The sequence below is a fragment of the Plectropomus leopardus genome, chromosome 17 (assembly GCF_026936395.1).
Source record: "Plectropomus leopardus strain MGB_pleo_1.0 chromosome 17, ASM2693639v1, whole genome shotgun sequence".
NCBI lineage: Eukaryota > Metazoa > Chordata > Actinopteri > Perciformes > Serranidae > Plectropomus > Plectropomus leopardus.
In genome coordinates, this window is record NC_142192.1 from 15092975 (window position 1) to 15111897 (window position 18923).

General features: G+C 38.0%; 1 long non-coding RNA gene across 4 annotated transcripts in view; it reads left to right on the top strand.

Moving 5' to 3' along the window:
- The window catches only part of LOC121957415 (uncharacterized), a 60518-nt gene that overhangs the window by 22948 nt on the left and 18647 nt on the right, over positions 1-18923 (top strand). For 3 of the 4 annotated variants that reach the window (XR_015779537.1, XR_015779538.1, XR_015779539.1), the window contains exons 4-7: positions 4998-5080; positions 11347-11408; positions 11970-12087; positions 12727-12961. This is a non-coding gene — a long non-coding RNA (uncharacterized LOC121957415). Of the gene's footprint in view, positions 1-4997; positions 5081-11346; positions 11409-11969; positions 12088-12726; positions 12962-15651; positions 17494-18923 lie in introns of those variants that run through there. The other variant, XR_006106771.2, reaches the window with a different exon arrangement.

Sequence of the window (18923 nt, forward strand, 5' to 3'; positions counted from 1 at the left end):
TATTAGCTCGTTACCATAGGCATTTCAACCTGACGCCATCCTGCAGCGTGTCATGCGGACGTGGCAGGTTCTGTTTGGCCGTGTTCTCGCCTGAAGCTGTCCAGTACCGTTTCATGCTCACACAAAAGGTGCTTTTTGGCACAGCACGCCAAAAGCACTGACAGAGTGATGCTATTTTATGAGTTCAGAATGAGAATGTGCTAAATATTAACAACAACTATTGTTTTTGTTCCCATGCTATAAGGTCATTAGCAGCGCCTACATGGCAAAAAACAGATTATCATGGATTATCTGTCTGTCACTGTGCTGTGTGAATATAGTGACATTTTCAGCAAATATGGCAAAAAATTTTGTTTTTTTTTTTAAATAAAAGTTACCAACTACATCTTTAAACAACAGTTTGTCAGGTCAGATATGTCAAACTGGTTTACTTCTCGTTTTAAGACCACATTAGCTTTGTCAGTTGAAATAATATATTTTGAGGAGATTACTTCCTGTTATATCTTGTTAACTCAGGTGTTTCCTTGTTTCTGTGGGAATTACTTCCTCCCTTTGTTGTACACCACCCGTTTACAATCAGTAATCACCTAGCTCTTGTATTTAAAATCTTACTCACCTGTTGCCAGTTTGTCATGTACTCCAGTAGTCTTGCATACCAGTCTTTCTTTATGTATTTTTCTGTGTGATTCCAGCCTGTTTACTGTTAGATTTGTTGCTTGCTTGTTTATTGATCTTTTGCACTGTTTTTCTGTTTTGTTTTTTGGTTTTCTTTGCCCTTACTGCCTGGTCCTTGCCTGTATTGTTGCTGCCTCTTTTGTTTTTCTGTGTATGCTTTTTGTCTCTGATGTCTGTGTTTGGGTTGACTTCTGTCCTCTCTGCCTCACAGAGAATCACATTCTCAGTCAATGCTACTGACAAAAGCAGGACTTCGCCGAGCTTCAAAAATGCAGACCTTTTTATCTCACTCATACATTTAGAAATTAATTGGTTGGTGATTGAAGCCACTGACAAAAATCATGGCTGGAAAAATGTCTTTGCAAGACCCAATTTTAATCCAGTTTTGGACAGTACTATTAATATTTTAAAGCTAAAAACCCTCTGATGTTAATCCATAAAATTACAGGTTTTTACAGATTTGTGAAATGTTTTTTAAAAAATTGGAGGGAAAATGTTTTAAACATCCTTGAAAATTAATGTCAATGCAAAGACACGTCCTCAAAATGTGCCAATTATTTGATCAAATTACAAATCACCATTCATATCTTGTTCGCAGAAGATAATTATCTCATCTTAAAAAATATATTCTCACTGGACTTAAGGTTTTCCTCAGACTTACAGAGAAAGTCACTCGGTGGCCAACAACATGACTCCAAATGAATAATAAAGTTGCTCCGCAACTGCTTGTTGTGTAAATATGCAACTGTTTACTGTTGTGTTCACAGTATTGAAACACATAAGCATACATACACATTATGATGTTTTGATAATGGCTTCTGCTCACATTTGAATTGTTTTTAATCTTTATATGCTGTATAGATTCTATGAAATAGATGTTATAAACTGAGCAGGTTGCCTTTACATGGGGATCAGAACGATGTCTTAGTGAAGCTCTCCTTTAATCCAGCACTCTGTGCATCTTACCTGACTTGCTCCCTTTCTCATTCAGGTTTTTCATTATACAGCATGACACTGACTGACACTGGTTTAATGACATCTTCACTGAAGCAATGCCTCTGCGGGTTTTCTGGAAACATATTGCTATTTCTATAAGCTTTTTTTTATTAAGTGCAACATTCACACCCACTATATCATAAAACCTCCTAGAATTGTTCTGATTGTTCTGTTCTGCTGCTTTTTACGAGTCATACATACTACCAATAAAGGAATAGTGGAATATCAGTTTATTGATACTGATACAGTAAAATCTTCTAATTTTGACACACTTGTCTAAAAGAGCTCGTCAATAAATCTGGTCTAACAAATCAGACAATGAGAAAGGCTCTGCCCTGTTTGCTTCTTGTGTCCCCACTCAGCTGTCTTTACTAAGGGTCTCTTTCAGTCATTCAAGTGTCACCAGGAGACTCACTAAGGAAATGAAAGCACAATCTGCGTCCATTAGAATTGTAAATGTAGTCAGATGCTCACCACAGCAGCCATACATAAAGATTAGTTTTAAAAAGTGACAGAACTTCATAGACAAGCATCAGGGAGGGGAGAGGCACAGATCAGCGGACTGGAGACAGATGGGCCATCAGGACGCATAGATAATCAAGCATATGATAATGGGCTCTGTTAGCTGAAAATGTGCCCTGGAGGAGAAATAAAGTACTTTTGGGCATTTTTATTTAAGTCGCATGGTAATGTGCATCTTAGTGGATATTTTTGCTTAATTAACAAGCAGGAAAACAACAACAGTGCAGCATTTAATAGATTTCGTAGTATTATTTTCTCCATGTCTCCCTGACAACCTAACCTTTTACTAGAATGGATCATTTTTCACTGTCATAGCTTCATTTTCTTAATACATAATGACAAGCTAATCCTGATCTGTGCCTTTAATGTTTGCACAGGATAATAGGCTAACTTGTCTTTGGGTCAAGCATCCACGAAGGAGGCTGAGCTCATGCATCAGCGTACAGTCAGGGCTGATTGAAAGCAATGTCAGGTTAATTGCCAATGTGTAGGCTTTGTTCTGCTTTGTCCCACCATGCTGACTACCCAATCACACCACGGGACCAAAGCACCTCTGGGAGAAAAAAAAATACATGGCAATTCATTAGCTTACCTTGACCTTGAGATTTTGCCTCGGCTGGGCAACAAAATGGACAAATTTGTGATTATTTTTGCCAGTGGGCGCTCTGTTGTGAACAATCAGCAGCAATATAAATCAGTGCCTGTGAAAGGATCTTATTGCTTCTTCTCCCACTGATGTGTTAAACCCAGTTGTCAGAATAAACCATTGCCATTGTATGTTATGTACGTTTCATATGTATCATATCAACATTTGTAAAGTTACATAGTTCAAATTACATGTGTATGAGCTGAGTTTGTCATCAGGAGGTGGAAATGATGGTAGAGTAAGTAGAGTTCAGGACATTTCCAGTCACATTTCAGGCAACAAAAGCAGTTCTTTTTAGTGTGACTTGGAAACATTTCTAGTTGCATTTGTGGCAACAAAATTGGGTATTTTTTAACCAGGTTATAAAATACCCGCTTTGCATTTGTAGCACCAAACACAGGTATATTTAATGAGAGCTCAGGACATTTCTAACTGTTTCCAGTGAAAACATAATGTTTTCCTAGAGCTAATAAAGTTGTTTTTGTGCCTAAACCTAATCACAGCCTTGCCGTAACATAAAATTGAGATGTCAAAAAAAAAAAGAAGTAATATCCAATATTGACCAACATTTTTTTTTACCAACATTTCTTTTGGTGATTGGCTCTGCTAGTGATTCTTTAACTGCCTAAACTTGCTTCTTTTTTGGTCTGACCAAACAACAAAAATTATTTACTGCAGCCTTGTATTACCTGGTATTACGGACTGACAGATTTCTTATTCATTGGGCAGTTTTGGCAACCCGTCTTTCATCCTCCATCTTCTGAGAAATACACAGCTGCAGGAGAAAATCAAAACATAATTTATTTGCTCGACTGACTTTTATTTATTTTCTGTGGTGGTCACGAAGAGTTCACAGAGCTTGTAGAGAAATATGGCTTAAGTAGAAACTGCAAATGGAAATGGAGGAAATGATGCATAATGTACCACAACATGAAGCTGGTGATATAGAAACAAGTGCCACGGTCAGCAGACAAAGTTTGATTTGAAGCAGACAAACATGGCATAAGGTTAGCTGAAAACAAAACCATATCCGCAAAACAAGAAGCTTTTATGGTGTTTTCTTGGATAATTATTTCAACATGCATAACAAGGATATGAACATTTGGGGGTCGGTTGAGGTGAGAATGGAGAAACAAGATCAATCGAACACTCCAGGCAGAGCTACTTTTGTTGTTTGTGTTTTTCTTTGAACAAAATAACTGTACTCTACTGCCCAGAGGAGATTACACATAAAAGGATCTCACAGGAGTGGGTAAATACAGGTTATTATGTGATCACAGCAGGTTTGTTGTGAAAGAAATGAAGTGCTGGAGGAATACATCTGTGTGCTGAGGTGTCCTTGAGCAAGAAACTCAATCTCCGGATGCTCCAGTGGAGATTTAGTGACCAACAGATCAGAGTGTGGGTTGTAGTGCATGTTTTAAGGAAGAAACACACCAGCTGATAGTACAGTAGGTGATGCAAAGGCACCCTCCAGTGGACAATATGAATGCCCTTTCCACTGCTTCTTTATGTAAGGATAACAATGATTATGCCTCATGCAGCAGTTTGATCTCATATTCCCTTCAATATATATGATTATGTGCATGTAAAAAACCTAATTCAGTCCATGTTGCATTCATAAAGTTAAACACATCATATTATATTATATTATATACAGTATATTATCTGTACAGATTACAGCAGTATTCTTTTTTTTTTCTCTGGCAATCCCACTGTGCCCTGTAGAAACTCCAGAGGAAGAAAAGGAAAAATCCAAACATGGGGATTGTGTTGTTTATTGAGCATTTTAACCAGAAGAGGATGCTGCTCTCTCACTCATGGAGGGACCGGCTGGAGTTAACAGAGGAGGAAAGCATTATGCGCAGTCAGAAAGTCTTTGTCTGGCAGAAAAAGAAAAGAGCAGCAGAAGAGAAAATGGTGATACAATGTTTAAATAACCAAATATTCAGTAAACGGTTCACATAATGCTTTTTTGGAGGTCAACCCATTTCCATTAGATGGCCTTTCAAAAGAAAAGTTAACAAATGTCATTGTAAGAATCAAGGAAGAATTCTTCATATTGATGCTTTTAGTTTTTATCTTTCTTGTCTTCTTTTTGACATTTATTTTAGCAGAAGCACTTATTTTTTTCCTAACCTCTCTTCTCTGTCTGCAGATGGTTGGGGCGGTCCCTAGAAAGGATTGAGGGAGGCGCTTCAACACTTCACGTCGCTCACATTATTGCCAGAGGCTTTTGAGGTGAAGTGTTGGTGTGATTCTCTAAAATATGTTTATATGTTGTAATTAGCAGGTAGGAAGAACTACAGTTTAGATCACTGTAGCCTTGTGGAGCTTTGGTGAGAGACTACAGTCTAGACACTGGAGACTGGAATGAAACAAAATGGTTGATCAACAGTGTTTATGTGTATGTGAAGAACATGCAAGTTGGGAAATATCACATGATCATAAGGCCATATTTGTCACCAGGTTTTTACTCATTGATCTCTGGTTAAAATGTAACATGTAAGCAATGGAGGCTAGACATAAACAAACAAATATCTTACAATAATTTGTCTACAACATGTAAGATTAAATGAACTGTAATGTACCTGAGGGGAAATTTGCTTTTCATGCAGACATTCAACACAAATACATACATCCTACACTACTCAGTACATGCTCCATGTCTTCCACGCTGTCACCATGACTCCTGGAAAAAAGATGCAATGAGATCACAGATAAGTATGGAAGTTATACGCATATCTGTTATTATTGCAAAGCATTTTTTTGCCACTGTTTCACCATGTGTTAAAGCTAAACATCATACATTAAGGACTGCTTTCTTTGTCCCTTTGAAAGGCATTTCTGCTGCTGATAAATCTGGAAATTGTTTGACTTTGTGAGTCAGAGTTGGTCTGTGTGAGGTTAGATTGTCTCATCTGTGGAGGTGGAGCAGGTTCAGTCTGGCCCTCAGGTCCTCTGGGGGAGACACCTTCATGGACACAGTCCTTAAACTGACACAGCTATAGACCAGAAAATTATTGATTGTTTTTGCACCCAGTCAGGTGAAAAATGTTTCATTCCTGGCAAAAACATTTTGTTGATACAGAACAATGTAACTGAATATTTCACTATAAGGCCTCAGTAATCATAAAGCATATAGAAATACTGGCCATCTCGTGACAAGATTACACACCTTGTCATACTCGCCTCTCCTTCTACACTTCTATCTGTCATTCAATGTTCAAATTCAGGAGGGGTGACAGATTTATACAACAGCATGTTGGGACTAGTGGTGGGGAAAAATATAATAATAATAATAATAATAATAATAATAATAATAATAATAATAATAATAATAATAATAGTGATAATGATGATTATAGTAATATATATATATATATATATATATATATATATATATATATATATATATATATATATATATATATATATATAATGGGGAGGAGTAATATTCCCAGAAAAACCTCAGAATTTACAAGAATAAATTTGTATGTTTAAAAAGAGAAAAGAAAAAGAAATTCTGATATTCTCTGACGTTAAAATTTACTAGAAAAAATGCATAAACATACTGACAGAAAGTCAGATTACATAGAAGAGAGAGTGACAGTCCATAAAGGATGGAAGTAGTGATGAAAGAATGGGTTGAGCATCCTTGGCGTAAATAATTGGAGGCCGATGTGAGTAGTGGTATCTTATGAAACGACAACGTATCCATTGATACAAACGATGTTGGCATAGGTTGTCAGAAGGGAGGCCAAATAAAGCTCACAGGCTTGAAGAGGTCCCTTGAACACAATCTCAAGACATCTGAATGAAGATGGTTTCTATGGGTACCAAAGTCTCCCCTAAATTTGAGAAGGCTTGTTAATGTAATGGCTTGTAAATCTTCTATCTCTAACAATTTATAATATACTTTGCCTACACTTTGCCTTTTCATGGAAAAGGATAATCAGCCTATTTGAAAAGCTTAATATGCATACAGATACATAACACATCAAAACAGGATTGTTGTGGAATTCAAATGTTAAATGTACTGATATTAGTCTGTGCACATTATATAATTAGTGACATCAGCTGTAAAAATCAGAAAACAAGTATTTCAGGATGCAATTTCTTGACTGTCAGTGTTTACATATTTCAACAGCATAAGCAAATCCATTTAAATTCAGTTATGGCTTTTGGTTTTAGTATGCCATACCAAGATTTTCAGTGAACCCCTCTGGCTACCCCCATGAAAATACTTTGGGGGTGCCACTGAAGTTTCGAATTATTTTTGAAATATAGCAGGACAATCTGAATGGATGTTCAAACAGCTGTCAAAGTCCTGGGCATTACCCAGTTTATGTAGGTATGAGGGCTTTATTTGGTTTGTTTGTTTGTTTTTTTTACAACTTAAATATTATACTACATACTACACCCCTCCTCAAGCTCCCTATATATTTTTAAATGTTTTTTAAAATCCACAATGGTCCGAATATGCTGCTGTATATATCTTTGGACAATGATTAAAAAAGGACAGAAAAGGGGTGGGGTTTACAGACTTGTTTCTAGACTTGATTTAATTGCAACTTCATTATATTAAAAATAAAATACACAACCCAGACTGCGCATATATACCAAAAGTATCTTAAGTTCTATTTTAAAATGTCTACACCAGATTGTTCAGAAAATTAAACAGCAAGATATTACTCTTAACTTTTATCAAACATGCATTGTGCATTTTGTGTACAGAGGCTGATGGGACCCAACAGTGTGTCTGTCTGTGAGCCTTAACAAAATGAGAGAGTGCAGCTGGATGAAAATGGTCTCTGACCGACGTGCAGCAGCTGAACCGTCACTGCACCCTGCATGCACTGCTCTGTGGTCACCAAGCTGGCATTTAGGTTGCACAGGAAGCAAGAGGACTTGACTGACTCTACCTTCATCACTGCAAAAGCCACATCATAAGAAAGACAGAACAACAGAAAGAACGACAGAAAGAACGACAGAAAGAAAGAAAGAAAGAAAGAAAGAAAGAAAGAAAGAAAGATGTCATCAGAGGGGTTACAGAGAGAGAAACTGAAAAAAAACAGAGAGGCAGACTATGGTCAAAGAAATGGAAAAAAAATTCACAGTGAGAAACGTAGAGCTAGGGAATGAGGAAGAGACAGAGAGACTGAGGGAGAAGAAGGAGCGAGACAGGGAGGGGAGAGAGAAGAGGAGAGACAACGTGGCAGGAGGTTTTGTCTGATGTAGACCTTGGATGGGATGAGAGGACTCTGGGTTCATCTGAGGATGTGTGCTGGGAGAAAGCTCTGCGTAACCGTTCATAAGTGCACCGTCACTAAACAATCATTAACTTTCAAAACCCTTTAACTGCTGTTTGCACTTTATCTGATGGTACTTTTTGCATTATGCAGTCTAGTTTCTATATCTATTTGATGCCACACCCCACCGCATTAAATATAGTTTAATACAGGGCAAAATTTATATAGTCTCAAATGACTACAATGTAAAGCCTATGTTTTATAGAGGAGGATCACTTCATTTAATATATTGTGTTTCCAAAGCACAATCCTCTCCTCTCTTTGTGTTTTCCCCTCAAAGACTCTTTATCGCACACATCAGGCTGCCCTATTAAAATGGAACTTCCTGTTTAACCCCATGAAAGGATAGTTTAGCATTTGAATCAATCAGGAGCCACTATAAGGTCACTGCACACTGAAGCAGGTTGTTGAATTTATCAAATCCATGCAAAACACTCAAAAAACTGTTTGATTTAAGCTTTTTTCATCCTTGTTTCTTGTGGTTTCCAACTTTTGCTCTATGTCAACTTAAACACTGAGCGGATAGCTGCTTATGCCAGAGACTGTGTAACCTCATGTGAAGGTTTGTTGGACTGAGGGAATATAGATGCACTGCAGAGCAGACGGCAGGTAATTGTATGTTTCACCTCTCCTTGGCCCACCTTTCAATTTACTCTTTATTGCTGGTGAAATGGGGAGATTCTCCTAACATGCAATCACAGGCCACGTGCCTGTAAAGACAAGGAACGGCTGGCACACTCGCACACTCACTTAACACACTTCCTACCTGTTCACATTTAATCAACCTCTTGCTAATTAAAAGAAAAAACAAATCTGCGGAAATACTTAATACCTAACTCAAAAGGCTTTGTGTGTGTCTCTACAGTCAAGTTTTAAGTCTACATCCTTTTTTCATTCTTTGTTATTGTTTGCTAAAGTTCATATTGTATATTTGGTCAGATTTAGCCTTTTTATTTGTATAATTTGTGTGGGAGCTGGAGTCAAATACATTTTTTGGGGAAATATGCTCATTTTCTTATTTTATAATCTCAGTTTAGTTAAGCTGAGCTTGGCTTGGTTTAGTTTGTCCTAGCATAAAGACTGGAAACAGCCAGCCTGGTTCTGTGATAACGGTAACAAAATCCAACTAACAGCACCCATGGTATCATTAGATTGTCAGACATGCCAGGAAATAGGCCTAGTCCCACATTTTTAAGCTAACTTGTCATTTTTACAAAAGGAATAATGTATTTGTTAGCTTTAGAAGTGTTGGTAGCCAGATTCTTTTTATCTTTGAACCAAGCAAGGCTTTGCCTGGCATTGCCAGACCAATTTGGGAATGCAAGTTAGACTGGAACCTGTGTTCATTTTTTATTTCCAAGGCACATTATCAATGGACGCAGACCATAATGCCTCTGGATGCAATTAGATAGATGTACAGAAAGAAAAGACGTGAGGCTAGCTTTGCGTGACAGGAAAATGAAAACACAGTGTGCAGCACTGAGCTGTGATGGTGTAGCACCTTAATGTCTGTGCACGAGTGTTGCCGTTTTTGCCATCAGAATCTGACAATTTGAATCTGAAAAGTTTCACATCAGCTGCAGCCATCTTGGTTGTTTTCTTAAAATTTGTTTTAAAATTCGTTTTTTTACGTTTAAAATTTGTTATGATGTTATGGTGGTATATATATGTTATAGCGTGAGGAAGCACAAGCCAAAAATGATGTTATCAAATATTTCACAGAAAGTGCTAAGGCTTGTCAATCGTCATATTAAACTTGTCCCATAGATAAATGGTTATGACTGGTCTAGTATGGGCCTCCTCAGCTGTTCATCTGTCCAAAGCAGAGGGGAACCAGGTGCATCTCCCGTAGCAAATAAAAGATAAGCTCGCAAATTTCTATCGTTCCCTGGCTAAGTAAGGCTAGCTGTTTCCCCCTGATTCCAGGCTTTATGCTAAGCTAAGCTAACTGTCTCCTATTTAATTGACAAATATGAAAGCCATACCAATCAAGAAAAAAAGTAGGCCTATTCCCAAACATGTCCCTTTCAAAGCGCATTACTAACCAGACCATGACAAAAACTGTCAAACCTATCAGATTTCAGCCAGGATATCCCTCCACCAATCAAAGGACACGTTATTCTACTTGGAAAGTTGTAGGAATAGTGTCAAAGAGAGAGAGAGAAGCTAGGAAGCAAGCGGTGTGTCTGGGAGGGACAGGGAGGAGTGAGTAAGGGTGGGAATGTGGTGGGGCAGCAAAGGGAACGAGGGAGGAGGATAAGGCAGTTTCTCCATCTCCACTTTTTTTTTCTCCCGACAGTGAAAGTAAAGCAGCCCATAAGAGAAACGATCCGCCCACTTTATCACTTCCTCTCATTCTGGAGGTGTGTTTACCTCCTTAAGAGTGTCATTCAGTGGATCCACCCACCAACACCCACAACAGCACCTGGGCAGGCTCGTCCCACCTCCCCCTCTGACCACCAGGGTGGGAGAGACAGTCAGAGCGAGCATCATTCGTAAGCCTTTGGCTACAGAGATTCCACAGGAACTTCATTCCTTCCCTGAGTTGAGTTTTGGGTCCACTGACAAGCAGTGCAGGCTGAGACAATCCAGCAGTGGGAGTCTGAGCTCAGGGAAAGAGAAAGAGAAGAGGGAAAATAGGCATGGGGGAGGGGAGAAGTTTGGACCTTTTAAGATGTCTTTGGAAAATGAATCATGGGGGCCCGCACAGGGGGAGATCCAGAGGAGAAACACATCTGGTTAGGAAGAGGAAAAAAAGAAAAACATAGGAGTGAGAAAAGATCAGAAAAGACATTTTCTTTCAGATCGTGAAAAGGTTTTTATTTTGAAAAGTACATTAAATTTAAGATATGGAGCCCTAAGTGAGACATCATGTGCCTTCATTAGAACAATCTAGCAATGAAAAGACAAATAAAAGAAGCTGACGGGTAAAGAGAAAAGGTGAAGCAAATATAAGGTAGTAGAAAGTTTACACAGTGACAGATGAGTTGAAAATGGGGAAAATAGGCCCTGTGAATTGTCATGTGTAAGTTTAATGCCATGTTATTCTAAACTGGAGACGTCCCTCCCTAAACGCTGACTGTTCTCCACAATAGGCGGGCAGACGCAGGAAAATGCAATCCAACTCTGCCAGCTCGCGATTCACTTTGGCCGCTAGGGCTTGTCATTAAGATTTTTTTTCCCGTTCCTTTTTAGAAATTGGTTTAAGCCACGAGCAGCAGACACCGTCTCAGGAGCCGGACCCAGCCACGTCATCTGTGAGTCTATGTGAAGGGAAGTGATCACCCTGCAGCACATCATGAGTAAAAAAGCCATTTATCAAAGATACAGGCAAAGAATCTACATTCTTTTGAACTGTGAAGCAGTTTTAACCCCCTTCAAATACAGTTTTCCTTTTAGTATCACCTTAAGGTTGTTTACTTCACCCCATTTCACACTATGTGTATTTTAGTATGTATTGGACTGTTGAAAATCTGCATTGAAGCAGTGTTTACACAATATACAAACTAAATAATGTTTTTTTTTTTTTTATTGGCTGCATCGTTCCATCAAATCTAAATACTTTCTAAGTTTGTAAACAAAATTTACTATGCATTTCCCCAAAATTCAGCCTTCAGGTCTTTAGGATTTGTGCCATAATGTTAGATACAACTCTGTAGGTTTCAACATAGCAAATGTAATGACTGGATAATCTGCAGGCTGGTGCTTTCTTCATGTGCAGTTTGCTAGTTTCACTTGAGAAAAGTAAGAAAATTCCAATATAGTGCACAGAAAACACCTTTAACTATAATGGGAAATGCCTCTGCTTTTTGTTTCAGATGCGATTATTTCCTCAAAGGGAGTGGTCAACAGACGTGGAAGAGGAAAGACAGAAGGAATAAAAGAAGAAGAAGAAAGGGGAGAAAATTCCTGCCATGTTGGAAGAAGACCAGATCTGTGAGGCTGCAGGCTGCAGATTTAGAGCTCAGACTACATGCTGGAAAAACTCTCTCTCTCTCTCCCTCACTCATTTTTTTGTTAGCAGTTTTACTAAAACTAATATCTCCATAAGCACTCAAAAACATCAACAATGTCTCTTTAAAGCTCTGTAAAACTGGATGCTATATCAGACACAATGTCTCACTTGTCCTTTGGTTTTACTGATTGCAATAACCCGTTGAAACAGAGCTGAAGGAAGAGAAAAGGGAAAAAAGGTTTAAGAAAACAAAAGCGAAAGATCTTTTGGCTTTACTAAATAATCACTCTCTCACACAATAATAAAGAAACACAGATGCAAACCTATACCAAAGAGCAGAGTGTGTGTGTGCCGGTGAAAGTGTGTGTTGACACTAAAGACCCCAGGGAGCAGTCAGAGGAAACACCCCTGATTCCGGCTCAGTGTGGTCATCCTGTCTGACACCGGTTAAGAAAATACAGCAACATGCCCCCCTCAGCACCAGACATGCTCACCTGTGTGTGTGTGTGTGTGTGTGTGTGTGTGTGTGTGTGTGTGTGTGTGTGTGTGTGTGTGTGTTATGATATATCTTCACACCATTTTCATGCCTGTTTTCTGTGTTCATTTTTGTGCCTCTCCAGGTGCCACCCTGTGCAGAGAGTGATTGAGCACACCTGAGCTGATTGTGAGCATGCAGTATATCAGGACTAGAGAAGCCAAATGTGGGTGCTGTGTGCTGGATTGAAGACTGAATAGTTGTAGTGCACTGGAACTGGTGACTGTTACTCCAAAGAGAAAGACGGAGCAGCATCCATAGCAGTGTTCCTACCGGTCCAAGCAAGCTTGTTGCTAAGAGGCATGAGTGGCGTCTTGGCGGTAAGTCCAACCACCCTCAACCACCCCTCAGAAAACAGAGAGATTGCATAGATAAGCATAGATAACACGTTCATGTTGCACCACGCAAGGAAAGACACCAGGTTACAGTCAATGAGTGTGCACTAGCCAGGTCAGCATGGCAGCGTAACACATTGTTGAGCCTTGTTTGTGTTTTTGGCCCTGAGGGGTGAGAGGGGTCATATTTCACATCACAAATAACAAGTTCCAGCACATCTCTGATCTCAGCCTGGTCAGGATTAAAAGGTTGAGTTGCCAGTTTCAGTAATGTCAACCATCATGAAAATCAGTGGTGGAAGAAGTATTGAGATCTTTTTAATGAAGAAAAAATACTAATACCACACTGTAAAAATACTCCAGCATTGAAAATGTTCCTTAAGTAAAAGTAAGTCAGTATTATCAGAAGCATGTACTTAAAGTATTAAAGGTATCAATGTACACAATGCAGAGAAATATTTAAAAAGAAAATTAATAAAAACAACACACCAAAAAAAAAAACATGAAAACATATGGCCCCCCAACTCAGAATTGTAAAAGATATAGATAACACCCCCACCTCACCCCCACCCCCACTGCCAAGACTCTAAATTATTAAAATGATTAGATAATGTATTAGAAAAAAAAAATTGTATTTAAAAAAGCAGGGAAAAAACACGTAAACTCAAAATTATAGATTAAAAATTAGGGTAAAAAAACACACTCCAAAACTCAATATTATATATAAAAAATAGACTTGTTTGTAAAAAAAAAAAAAAAAACCAACTTTTGATTGATTATTCAACTAAATGTTTAAGCTGTACTTGTATAACTGTGGTAATTTAATTTATATTTAAAAAAAAAATACAAAAAACATTCTATTTTATGAACTAAAGAGTAAAGTGTTCAGATAAATACAGTAAAGTAAAAATTACAATATTTACCTCTGAAATGCTGTGGGTTAAAGTATAAAGTTGTATGAAATGAATAAATTCAAGTAATGTACAAGTACCCCAAATTCATACTTAAGTAGAGTACTTTAGTAAATGTCCTCAGTAACATTCTAGCACTGATGGTAATAGAGGAAGAAATGACTGACGGATGATGGTCAGGGATTAATGGGAAATAGGGGTGATTTAGATGAATAAAATAAATGTTTTTTTTTTTGTCTGAAAGTTGTAAATCCCTTAATATGAAAACAATTTACATACGTTGCTCAATATTCAACATGAGAAAAGATATATAAACTTATGTGATTTTAGATCTTGAATATCTATCTTCAGAGTTTTGTTTTTATGAGAAGAAACAGACATGTATTCAGGATCTAAACCCACCTCTAGTTAGAGAGTTGTTATTTCCTCATCTAGATCATAATATTGTGCCATTATTTTTAAGATACTTTTTTTAAGCCACCAGCTTCAAAGTCCTTTCCTTGGTCTTATACAGCTCGAGGCCATTTCTGATTACAGACAGGTTTGAACCTTTTGATAAATCACAGCAGTTTTATTTCAAAGGTGCATCACTCTCCTCCTTATAATTATTATCCCTTTAAACATTCCCATGCTACAAAGTAACCAAAGGTTTCATAGATGTGATGAAGTGAGTTTGTTGTGAGAAAAAGTTCTCCTCTTAAGTGGCAGGAAGCTTCTCTCTATCTCTTTCTGTCTCTCTCTCTAGATCTCTAGCGTCTTTTATACATACAGTATCTCCCAGTATCATTACGGGAATAATCTTTCAGGAAATGCTAATGATTCTCACTACTTACACATGCACTGCATAGTGGAACATTTCCAGCTGTTCCTTTTCACACACACCAAGGTAATGCCGGTATAGATGAGGCAAGGGACAATCCAACAGAAGGCAGAAATGCAACACTTATGCTCAGGCCACACTGCAAACGTGAGCAGCACATGGAGGCAACCTCAACACTGCTGCGGCTTCCACGCTTGTGGTGTTCACACCGACAACGTTGTTGCTACAGCATTGCTGCAGAGCTGCTGCAGAGCTGCTGCAGAGCTGCTGCAGAGCTGCCTGCTGCTGTAACTACTGTATTTCACTGTGTATTTCTGTTGACACCTGTGTGCTTCACACTTAAAATTAGAACAGAATCTGTGTCTCTAGATGTTATGCAACTGAGAAAGCACCTTAGCCGTGCCTAAGCAGTGCTGCTCACACTGGCAGTGTGGTCCACGCATTTTGGATGCCAATCACCATAAAACAACAGAAGAATTAGATAGGGCAAGGCCAGATCTACCTGTACGTGGCGGAAGACGTACAGACGTGTCATTATTGTTTTCAGGAACACGACAGGCAAAGGGCTGTTTCAGTTCGTTGCAGATGTTCTTGTAAATCACAAGCAGAAACATTGGTATAAACAAATCATTGATTCAAAGACATCTTCAACGGAGTCTTGTGTTTGGTTTGCTCGCTCCACATGAAAGCGTCTTTGATCAGATGAATCTAACCTTCACTTGCTTGTTCTTGCAATGTTACCTCTTTCATTAACAATACACTCATACCGGCATTTTCCCTCAAATGGTACTAGGTCTTGAGTTGGGAAATAAATAGATTTCCCTCAATATCGATCCCTGCCCCCATTCACACATGTCCCATGCAAGGAGTGTGACTGAATATTTCCAGAACCAACTGCATGTGTGAAAGGGTCTCTCTCTCTCTTTCTCTTCCTCTCTCACCAGTCGGGGCCTGTCCTCAGCCCAGAGTCTCTCTCCGCCTTAACCGCCCCCCCAGGCAGACCGCCTCCACTCTCTCTTCCTCTCAGATTCTGGGTTACTCGGGTCACAACAGCACAATGGTGTTGAAACTAGCATCAAGCAACTTTGTCATATTGCAGTAATAAATACAAGCTTTAAATAGTGGACTGACAAAAAGATGAATAGTAAATAAGAAGAAGACAAAAGCAGAGACATAGTAGTGTGATAAAATTCTTATCCTGGGCAAAGAAAGACCGATATCATGCATTTCATGAGGCCCTGAACATTTTATTTGGAATAAAAATGAGCCTGAAAACACTGACATTGTGTTAAAACATTATTAGATATTTCCTAGCCAGCCAGCTGTTATTTTATCTTTATTTTACGGCTTACTGCAGAGTGTGTGTATGTGCATCCTATCTCAAACAATATTTAGCAAGAAATAACCAAAACAAATATTAATTTGTATTGACCTGGGTTTAATAAGAGCAGAAATTTAAAAAACTGCAGTAGACATGTTGCCTTCCTCCCCTCCTCCATCCGAATCCAGCAGTGGACACGTGGAAGAATTTTCTGGTCATCATGAAGTTTTGGGTTGAGCAAGGGGAAAAAAAGAAAGACACAAAGCAGAACTGGAGAGGAGGAAAAGAAAAGATTTTTTTTTTCTTTCTGTAAATTCAGACTCCGCCCCGGCATTACGACTGGCTGCAGGAGATCATCTGGTCAACAAAGTGAACTGGGTGAAGAGGGGAAGTGAAGACACGCCCTAAAGCAAAAAGTGTGTGTGGCATGTGTGTGTTTATCTTACAGAAAAACAGGACAGTGAGAGATTAAGTTGGCCCCAAAGAGAGGCAGCAAATAACGAAATAAAAAAATAAGAAATAGAGACAGACTTGTTTTCTCTCTTCCACATGATTTGAAAAAATCTGTCTTTAGCATCAAAGATATATGACAAAAAAGAAGATATATGAGAAAAATGAAAAGATTACAGTTGCCATTTAGCTTGAAGGCAGAGAGTAAAAGTGTGTGTATGTGTGTGCGAGGGAGAGTGAGACAAGCCCATACCTGTCCCACTGCCCCACGTAAAACCTGGAATGACTGGGAGTCACTGGTGGAGTCGGGACCACCACATTGTTTTAACAAGTGGTCTCATCCATTAGTCTTTATTGTCCTTATAAAAACCAGTGCTCAGCTGTCTCTCCAAACACCTCATTCTTCTGCTATGTGCTCAGTGCAACAGGGTGCAGGACTACACAGCTGTAATTAAACAAGCAAAGTACAAAGTAATTAAATGCATTAACATAATTTGCCTGCTGTAATCTGTGAGAATCTGAATATCATCACTTCACCATCTGAAAGCTGAAAGGTAAAGGTGTCTGCTGCAGAAATGTTTCATTATAAGTCACTGGCCACCTTAAAACCAAACTCTCGAAACTCTGCTGAACCAATCACAGGCTCTTGTGTTTCGGCTAAGTATTGCTCTAATTCATTTAAGCTCATTTTAAGTTCTGGAAAGCTGGAAAATTAAGAATGTCCACCAAAATGCTGGTGATATTTTCATGAAACCTAAAGTCTTTTGTAAAAATTAACAGTTTCAGAGGTTAAATTTATCATAACATTTAATATTTTAAAGGTTTTTTTTTTTTTCTTAGAAGAAACCAACTTTGTAGAACCAAAGTCACAACAACAGCTACTTGTATACACACAAAATATCACTTAAACAATCTAGTCCCAAAATATTCCGTTAACATAACATTTTTTTGGACTGTCTTGGAATAAATTAAGAATAGTTTGGCTGTATACACATAACCTTTGTTACTTTAGTTTTACAAAATATAATGTAATGTAATGTAACTTGGTTTGTACCAGAAAATTATCCAATATTTAAATGTTTTGCTTTATGTTTAGTTTTAACCTCTGAAATCACAATAAATCTAACAATTTACCAACATTTTTGTGAAAATTCATAATTTCCCCTGGTCCCCTGAAATAGCTTTGCACTTGCAGAAAAAATTGAGTGACCGTAAGTCTTTTCATGTGCAAAGTTGCAAACTCAAAAACCAAATTCATGTTTTTCCCCCTTTTCTTGATAAATCATTTCAAGAGTGAGATACAGTAAGACAGAGTACTTTCCTGCATGACAAAGCAAAGTCTGGAGTCAGTCAGCTGATAGTGAAAGGGACACTTCCTTTCTCGACATAATGACAGGAAACAATTGAGTCTGAAAGCCTAGTGCATTTCAAAGAAAAGTAAACCAATTTTCAAATTCTTTCTATCAAAATGTATATCCATTTCCACATTTAGAAAGAATAGTTATACATATTTGGACATATTCATGTTTGCTTTTTTGCCAAGAGTTGTGTGAGAAGATTGATACCACTCATGTGTCTGGTAGCTTAGTTTAGTGCACAGAATGAAAACAGGGAAAACAGCTTTCCTGGCTCACTCAAAAGGTAACAAACAAATTAACGTGCTATATCTGGTTTGTTCAATCCTGGGTTACTGTCTGATCTTAACAGTAACCCACCATTTTATTTTAACACTTTAGATTTTGTATGGATTAACCCTTTTACACCTGGATCGACATACGTTTTCTTGTGTTGCATTCAGATAGCATTTAGACCTCTTAAACCTCAGAAAACTGATTTGATTACTTTTAAAAAAACAATAAAAAAAAACACCATAATGAGCAGCTTGGCAAGACATGTTCTGCAAAATGCAAAAAAAAATAGTAGGAGGGAATATGAGATATTATCAAAAAACGAGGGAAAAACATCCAGAAAACTATATATATGAGTCTCCATTTAAAATTAGGTTACAGAAAAAATGTATTATTTTTTGCATTTTCTTGAAGTCATTTTCTTGTCTTTTTATTTATTTTTTTTAACCTTTTCTTCTATTGTCAGGTAATTTTTCTTTTAGATTTTTATTAATTTCTAGCTAATGTTTGGACCATTTCTTGTTAAGTCACTTGTCACCCCCTTCCCATGATTTTGAAAGAAATCAAGCCAATTTACTCCGGTTTTAAAGTGTTCAAATGAGATATGTCATTTTAAAGGTATAAGCAGGAATTTTTCAGGCTGTTTGTTAATAGTATTGCCAGCAAAACTGAAAACCAACTTTAGATGTTTTGGTGCTGTGGATGCTATTTTCATAGTTTCCTCCTGAGTGCATGCTGCTTACGTCTGGCACCTGGTCACTACCTTTTGTTAAGTCCTAACCTTACACACACACAGTGCCGAGAATCCTCATCACAA